Source organism: Osmia lignaria, chromosome 8 (genome assembly GCF_051020975.1).
Source record: "Osmia lignaria lignaria isolate PbOS001 chromosome 8, iyOsmLign1, whole genome shotgun sequence".
Classification (NCBI taxonomy): domain Eukaryota; kingdom Metazoa; phylum Arthropoda; class Insecta; order Hymenoptera; family Megachilidae; genus Osmia; species Osmia lignaria.
The window spans coordinates 5,872,464-5,882,098 of NC_135039.1; the positions used below are offsets into that span (position 1 = coordinate 5,872,464).

A 9,635-nucleotide genomic window follows, 5' to 3' on the forward strand; every position below is an offset into this window, starting at 1 on the left:
ATGTTACAAATTATATTTTAATAAATCATAATAATGTATTCGGGGGTCACGTGACGATAGCTATAGAGGCAGTACGTGTCGGAGAGAAGTGAAACAAAATTAATCAATTCCGAAGGAAAATCTGAACGGATAGAGATGCAATAAATACCGCTGGAAAGAGGAAAAACCAAAGAATACAGGTGAATAAAGGCATCAAAAAGGTACACAGAAACAAGTTGCTTAAAAGAAATGAAACTGGCGAAAGAGATCGATTGGATGAGAAACTGATAAGATAAAGAAAAACGAAGGTAGCGACATCTAGAGGCAGACCAGAGCGGCCGCGTCAAGTCTGGCGCAGCCACGTGGAGAAGTATAGGCACAGAAGCAAATACAGAGAGAGAAAAACATAGATGAGTAAGACAGGAGAGACGGAGAGCCCAAAGGATTCCGGAAAAAGAGGAAGGCCGACTTTAGCTGAACAGCTTGGGAAGTATAGGTCGGGCAGCCAAGGATCACTGCTGGACTCTTTTAAAAGAAAAAGAGAAGAAGAAGAAGCAGAAGAAGAAAGAAGAAGAGCGGAGAAAGAACTGATAGAAAATTTCCAAAAAGCAAGAAGAGTAGGAAGATCACCACCGCAAGAAGCTACGGAAGGAGAAGGAACAGAAGGCGAACCTAAAGATATAGAAATGGACAAGTTAGACAGATTGACTGAGCTGGTACTGACAGTGAAGAGGGACACACAAGATATTAAGAAAGAAAACGAATCCATAAATAAGGAAATAAGAGAACTAAAAGAAGAATGGAAAAGAAAGCAAGAAGCGTGGGAGCGAGAAAAAGAAGAAATACAGAATAGAATTAAAAATCTGGAAATTAAAAGAGATAAGGCGGACGAATTAATTGAAAGAATAAACCGTATAGAGCGAAAAGAGGAGGCAAGAGAAAAAAGGGAGAAACGAAACAATATCACACTGAAAGGAGAAGAACTACCAAGAGGCGAAACACCGAAAGATACAGCAGAAAAGGTAATATTAGAAAATTTGCAGGTGAAGGTGGAAATAGAGGATGCTTTCTGGACGAGAAAGGGAGAGAGAGGGAGTATTTTGATAGCAAAGTTAAGAAACTGGCAACAGAAAAAAGAGATAATGATGAAGAAGGGCAAACTGAAAGGTAAGAAAATATACATTGATAATGATTTAACAAAAAACGAAAGAGATACCCAGAAGGCAATCTTAAGTATTGCGAAAGCGGAGAGAGAGCAGGGAGCACACGTGAAAATAGGATACAGAAAGGTAAGGATAAACGACAGGATCTTCAAATGGAAAGAGGGAGTAGGACTTGAAGAGGCAAAATTTTGGAGCCGACAAAGTTCGGTGAGTCTCTAATTTCAGAGAAAGACACCGAGCGAAAAGGGACCGCGACAGAAGATAAGGTTCTAAGTACCACTCCTCCCGCGTCTGAAAAGACGAACAGGGGAGGAGAGGGAAATAACAACAATGAAAAGAACGAGAAAAGAAAACAGAAGGTACATGCCAAGCAGCAGGTAAAGAATAAGACATTATCGATAGGTTTCTGGAACGTCGCAGGTCTGTATAATAAAGATAAGCAGTTTTGGGAATACGTGGAGACATACGATTTCATAGGACTAACTGAAACTTGGGTAGACGAGAAACAATGGAATGGGTTACAGAATAGGTTACCGAACAGTTTCAACTGGAAATGTCAGCTGGCAAAAAAAGAGAAGAACAAAGGTAGAGCGAGAGGAGGCATCATAACGGGAGTGAAGAAAAGAATAACAGAAAGAGATACACAGGAGGAAAAGGCGGACATACAAGAAAGGAAGATTGAGATACAAGGTAACATATGGAGAATAATCACGGTATACAGCAGAGATATGAAAAAGACGAGAGAGAATATAGAAGAAGCAATCGGAGGTATGAAAGAAGAAAGACTTATAATCGGCGGGGATTTTAATGCTAGAATAGGTTTAGAAGGATCATTTAGCAATGAGGATAGGAAGGACAAAGAAACGAGAAAATCGAGAGAAAAAATAAAAAACATAGAAGGAAACAGGCTAATAGAAATGGTAGAAGACAACGGATGGGAGATCATGAACGGTAATTTTGAAGGAGACGAAGAAGGTGAATATACTTTCATTGGGGGCAAAGGAAACACAGTAATCGATTATGTATTAATAGACCCAGCAATTAAAGATGATATCAGAAGTTTCAGGATAGAAGAGAGGATAGAGTCAGATCATTTACCACTGAAATTAGAAATTTATGGAGAAACCAGCGTAGAGAAGCAAGAAGAAGAGATATGGAAGGAAAGACGGCTTTGGACGGAGGAAGGAAAGAGACACTACCAGGAGGAAGTGGAGCAAATTGAATTCGAGAAGGAGGATTCAAACGAAATGATGGAAGAAATGGTACATAAGATCAACGGGACGGTACTCAAGAAAGCGGTAAAGGTAATGAAATTGAAACCAGGGTACAGGGAATGGTGGGATAAAGAATGCACAGAGAGAAAAAGAGAAACGAGAAAAGAGCTGAGAAAATGGAGAAGAGGGAAAGGGGAAAAGGTGACATACATTCAGAAAAGGAGAGAATTCAAGAAACTCTGCGAGAAAAAGAAGGACCAACAACAGAAGAAAGAAGAAGAAGAAATAGAACAAATTAAAAACACAAATGAAATATGGAAATATATCAGTCGGGAAAGGAAAAAAAGAATAGGAACAACAAACAAAGTAAGCACACAGGGCTGGAGAAGATATTTCATGGAATTATTAGAAGGAAAAGAACAAAAGGATCAAGAAGAAAAAGTGAGTTTAGAGGATACAGAGGAACAACAGGATACAAATGAAATTATAACGGAGCAAGAAGTGATGAGACAAATTAAGAAATTGAAAAAAAGGAAAGCAGCAGGGGAAGATGGCCTAGAAAACGAGGTCTGGATACATGGAGGAAAAAAGGTACTCACTAGAATAACAACACTGATAAACAAAGTATGGAAGGGAGAAGGAATGCCAAGGAGATGGAAAGTAGGTATAATTAGCCCTATATTTAAGAAGGGAGATAGGGATGATGTAAAGAATTACAGAGGGATAACGCTACTAAATACGGCATACAAGATATACGCGATGATTCTAGAGAACAGATTAAGTGCAGAGCTAGAGGAAAAGAAAATCATACCAGAGTCGCAAGCAAAAGCAATTACCATTTGAAAATTCGGTACGATACAGATGAAAACTTTTGTATAACAATTAAAACTTTGATGGCATTAGCATTCGTTCCCGTTAATGATGTTGTTAAATTATTTGAAAAATTGGTTTGTATCAACTATACAGGAAATGATGAAAATGTTTATGAGTTTTTCACGTATTTTGAAAAAGAGTACATTGGGACTGTTAAATTGAAGAAAATAAGAGAACTCCCGAGATTCCAAATTAGTTGTTGGAATCAATATGATGCAATATTAAACGATTTGCCCCGTACAAATAATAATGTTGAAGGATGGCACAGAGGATTCAACGAATTAGTGGCAAAACAGAATGCAAGTATTTGGCATATATTAAGATGCTTAAAAATGGAGCAGGCCAAAAATGAATTTATGATTTCCCAAATTCGATCAGGAGTTGAAGTAAGCAAACCAGTAAAAAAATTCATTCGGTACAGAGATCAGTTAAAATCTGTAGTAAATAAATATAATAGTAGTATATATGAAGAAAAAATTGATTACGTTTATGCAGTGGCAAGAATTCTTTTAGTTTAAAATATGTGTTTAGAATTTAATTTCATACTTAGATACTAAGGATAAAAAAATAAGTTAATTTAAAAACAAGCAAATTGTAAATGTAAAAACGATGATATTAAACAAAATAAAATTAAAAAAAGCAAGCAGACTCAAAAATATAAAATAAGATCAAAAACATTCGATGAATTGTCTCATTCGGTGAAGTGGCATTTGGTGAATTGGTATACGGTGAAATGTCCATTCGATGAATTGTACATTCGATAAATTGTCCATTCGGTGAATTGTCTTCGGTGAACTGTCTTTCGATGAATTGTCTTTCGATGAACGGTCCGTAAACCACTACACAAAGCTCTGGCTTGCCCAGAAATCGATTGCGGCCTGTAGATAAGAGCCTGCTCGTGTCTAAGGAGACTGTACAAGTCACTGCCTTGATAATTTCCGATACCTAGAGTGATTGGTGATTTATTCAGAGTGTTGGCTGTACCTATAGTTTAAATCGCGTACTAATATATACTAATACCCATATTTTTCATTATATTCTCATTTAGGACGAATTCATTGTATTTTCTTTGTATTTTTCATCTAGCCCGGACTAATTGCATTACTAATATCATTATTTTCTTTTATATTTCTCCATAGGGCGGAACTATTGTAAAGGTAAATATATTCAGTTAACATTTTGCCAACTAGTTAGAATCAAATGTTCGTTTTCTTGAATAAACTAGTTACTGAAAACATTAATGTTTGGATTTTACTCCTCAACCGCATACCACACGAACCTATAATCCCTAACATAATATACGAGTCGCCTTCTGAGGGAACCGCTCTCCCTTTACTGTATGCGTCTACTAAGTTGAAACTCTAGGCGTCACTCGCTCCCCCTAATCCCCACCTCGAACTCTCGTATAGCCTCCGCACGTGGCACAGCTTGACATAACTTGACATAGTCGTAGCATTTTGACACTTCTTAGGCGATTGTAATAAAATTTATGTATTGCCACGAAAAATATCCATACAGTAAAACCTGGATAAATGCAACCAAGATTGGGACCCAGTGGTTGCATTTATCCAAGCGAGGTGTCGAATCTCGGGTTACACGCGACGACCAGCCAAGCGTGAACGTAGAAAGGGACAGATAGTGGTAGAAAGAGAGAGGTCCGATGATGAAAGGAAAGAGCCGAAACGTATCAGTGTGACTAATACTAATTCAACTATAAAACTTTTTTATTTTTGACTTGTTTTTAATGAAACTTTTACCAGCGGATTGGTGACATTTTTCTTATTAAAATGATACCAAACACGATATAGTTTGAATTATAATTACTTGCCAAAAATGATGTTAAATGTTGGCGAAAAGCAACAGAGATCGAAATCAAAACGAGTCGCGGTGTCGGCTCTGGTTTCAAAGGTTTCATTTATCCAGGCAAGGTGGCGATTCTGGGCATTTAATGTTGCATTTATCGAAGCGAGGTGTCGATTTTGGGCATTTAATGTTGCATTCATCCAAGCGAGGTGTCGATTCTGGGCATTTCATGTTGCATTTGTCCAAGCGTGGTGCCGATTCTGCGTTCGTACACATGTTTTGTATTCAGCCGACATGCCGATTCTGTGTCCGTACACATCTTTTGTATTCAGCCGACATCATTTATATTCAGTCGTGGTGTCAATTCTATGTTGTTTATTCTATTACTATTGTTTATAAATATAATTCAAACTATATCATGTTTGGTGTCATTTTAATCAGAAAAATCTCACAAATGCGTTAGTAAAAGTTTCATTAAGAAAAAGTTAAAAATAAAAAAAGTTTATCGTTCAATTAGTATTAGTCACACCGATATTACAGTCGGATCATATTACACGGTTTTCTCGTCGAGCGGCTCGGTTCGTCTAGGGGGATCTCCCTAAGTGGAGGGGATAGCGATGTTGCACTTATCCAAGTATTCTTTCGTTGCATTTATCCAGGTTTTACTGTACTCCCTTATAATATACATGTTTAATATATAATTTATAATATGACATGATATATACCCGAAGAAATGAAAGCATTTCGTTGTTATGTAGGTTTTGAAATGTATTAACGCGATTTAAAAATATAAATGTTATAATTATGACTTGCAATGTATTTTCCTGCATACCCCAACAATTTTCAGGTGTTTACTGATGTAAGGTCAGTAACGAACATGTAATTGCCAGATTCGAACATCTGGTGGTTACGATTCGCTCTAACCCGTTTTATTGAGGGAGTAATAATTTGCAGGTAAACGAAGGTTTGGTACTATGCAGTTAATTTTCCTGTATTGGAATTTTTTCCAAATACTTTTCTCAAAGCGTTCGGAGTGTTCACATTATACGATTTCTCAAAGTGTTTCTAACTATTTAATTTGTTTTTTTGGTTTTTTCTTTCGTGTTAGTTGTGTTCTATTTTTTTCTTAATATTTATAGTATGTTGTGTGTTTTTTAATTCTATAGTTATTAGTCACTTTCTATTTTTATATAGTGCGTGTGTGTATTTTTTATTTTATAGTTATTAGTCATTAGAAATTAAATAAGTAGAATCAGTATGGAAAATCGTAAGGAAGGACAGACAATGCGAAGCGAGACTCGTAAATTGATTACGAGAATCGCCGAGAAGTGCGATGAAGAGGCTTGCAATAAACAACTGTGTTTTGGTATTCGACAATCTGCAGCAAGAGTCTGTAATTATACCGGTGTGTCACGCGCAACTTTGTTTCGCATTAAAGGTGAAAGCTCATCATCCTCATCGTCATCGCAAAACAAAAGGCTTCGCACTGTGGGAACGTTTGATTGTACCGACGATGAGAAATTGATAATCCGGAGCATTATCTACGATTTTTATGCAAGGAAGATAATTCCAACTTGCCCGAAACTGCTGGTCACTATACGGGAACAACTTCCTTTTTCATGGAAACTTCGCACATTACAACGACTGTTACATAAAATGGGATATAGATGGAAAAAATCTACAAATGTGAGGAAGATTTTAGTAGAGAAATCAAACATTGTTGCATGGCGCGACAAATATTTAAGAGCGATTGATTCCTACAGGAGACAAGGAAGAAATATAATATATTTAGATGAAACTTGGGTGGATAACACATTATCATTTAGCAAATGTTGGCAAAGCAATGAAGAAATTGGCATATTAAGAAACAACAGTTCTTCCCACCGTTACATAATTGTTTATGTGGGTGGCAAAGGAGGATTTGTGAAAGGTGCTGCCTTGATTTTTAAAGCTCGCAGTACAACGGGGAACTACCACGGGCAGATGAATGCCCTCAATTTTGAGAAGTGGGTAAGCCAAAAATTGCTACCTAGCATCCCCTCTCAATTAGTCATTATAATGGATAATGCTCCGTACCACACGGTATAAATAAATAAATCACCAACCGCATACGGAAAAAATCAGACATGATAAAGTGGTTAGAAGAGAATAATATCCAACACACAGCCACCATGAAAAAATATCAACTGGTGGAATTATTCCAAAGGAATAAAAGTCTGGACAAAACTTATAAGGTGGACAAGTTATTTAAAGGGGAACAACAGGGTGAAACTTTCAAAAAATCGATTGTGTTTTTTTTTATAGAATTGGCAAGTATTCATCTTTTAGAATATTTTCCAAAAGTATTATGATGGAATTCGTACAAATAACGAAGCTACATCGCTTTTTCTGTGCGCGAGCACTCGACCGAAAACAATTGCTCGAAGCTGTTGACGGTAAGGCCTATTTTCGGCAGGTGGCGGTGTTCCGATATTCTTATTTACATTGTTTGTTGAGTGACAATGGATCGCAAAGGAAGTAGATCTACCTCTAAACGACAAAGACGTGACAATAGAAAAAGTCATCGCCCTTTAAACCGTTTTGAAATAGAGCAGGACGAGACGGTTGGAAGCGTAGCGACGAAGAAGTTAAAGACTTTCGACATTACCGATGTTTCCATAAATCCAAATATAGGATATAAACTAATAAACTTGATAACGGTATTTTTGACAATTTCAAGTTTTGTGAAGTGTAAAGTTTGTAATAGCGACATAACTTTCGAGGAATCAGGCTGTCGCGGACTCGGTTTCAAATTAGTGCTAAAATGCAAATCGTGTGACCCGAAATATATAGATTCATGCCCTTTAATTAATAACGCTTACGAAGTAAATCGTAGATTTGTATTTGCCATGAGATTAATTGGAGTTGTCCTGAACGGTGCTGAAACATTTTGTGCGTTCATGGATATGCCACGACCAATTTTTCAATCGTTTTATGATGCAGTTGTTCATAGCGTATATACTGTTTCGAAAGCGGTAGCCGAAAGTTTCATGAAAAAAAGTGCCAATGAAGAAAAGAACTTGACGAGTGAAGCAGGAGCACAGGCTACGGGACTGATGGTTTCAGGAGATGGCACTTGGATGAAACGGGGATTCAGTTCTTTGTTCGCTGTCGCCAGTTTGATAGGTTTTCGTATAAAGAAAGTTATCGATGTTGTTATAAAGTCTGCGTACTGTCATGCCTGCAAATTGCATGAAAACGATCCGGATGACATCGAACATGAGATGCGGCGACAGGAACATGCAAAACATTGTGTCTCGAACCACGAAGGAGCATCCGAGAAAATGGAAATTGATGCGATTCGTGAGATGTTTCTCAGATAGGAAGAATTGTACGGTACACAGTACACTCATTACATCGGTAATGGCGATAGTATAACCTATAAAGGTATTATTGATTCAAAACCGTATGGCGACAAAGTTATCGTAAAAAAAGACTGCATCAACCATGTACAAAAGCGAATGGGCACGAGATTACGACAGTTAAAAAAAACTCACAAAGGACTTGGCGGTAGAGGAAAGTTGACCGACAAAATGATTAGCGAATTGTGCAACTACTATGGAAAAGCTATTCGTGAAAATAATGAGTCTGTAGAAAAAATGCTCAATGCCATATGGGCCACCATCTACCACAAAAGGTCGTTAGACGAAAATCCAAACCATGAGTTGTGTCCAAAAGGTGCGAGTTCATGGTGCACTTGGCAGCGCGCAAAAGCCACTGGCAATCTGCAATCATTCCTATTTTTGCAGATTTGAGCAAATCGGAATTATTGGAACGTTGCATAGGTGGATTTACGCAAAACTGCAATGAGAGCTTTAATGCTCTCATTTGGAAATTTGCACCGAAAACTTTATCAAGTCGGGCTATTATTGTGCAAATTGCTACTTATTTGGCTGTTTCCATTTTTAATAATGGAATGTCATCTCTGTTACAAGTAGTAAAGAGTCTTTCAAATTGAGCGCAAAAAATTGACAGTCTGTGGTAGCCATGTTTATTATGTTTTTTCATTCCTCAAACGTCATTTGTTTTCTGTTTGTCATGACAAATTATCATGGAGCGCTACACGCCTCAACAAAATATGGAATCGGTTACAGCAACGTATCGTGCACTTCGCGGTATTTACGGTGTGCATAATCGGCCAAACAAAAGCACAATTCATCGTTTGGTTAAAAAATTCGAAGAGAATTTTTCTGTACTTGATGTTGCAACACCGATTCGCCAAAGAAATGCAAGAAGTCAAGAGAATATTGCTGCTGTAAGTGCAAGTGTTCGTGAAAATCAAAATTTATCCATTTCGCGTCGTTCACAAGAGTTGAGTCTCTCTTTAACAACAACATGGCGCATTTTGCGTAAAGATCTTGGTTTACACCCATATAAGATTCAACTAACTCAGGAACTGAAGCCACAGAACCATGCTTTGCGTCGACGGTTTGCTGATTGGATTCTAGGGCAGCTCGATGTGGATCCAAATTTTCATCGAAAAATCATCTTTTCAAATGAGGCTCATTTTTGGCTTGATGGCTTTGTAAACAAGTAAAACTGCCGTATTTGGGATGATTCTAAT

At 37.5% G+C, this 9,635-nt stretch overlaps 1 pseudogene; it reads left to right on the top strand.

The window, feature by feature from the left end:
• Positions 1 to 8,205: 8,205 nt before the first annotated feature.
• On the top strand, positions 8,206 to 9,214 carry LOC143305579 (uncharacterized; annotated as a pseudogene).
• Positions 9,215 to 9,635: the final 421 nt, after the last annotated feature.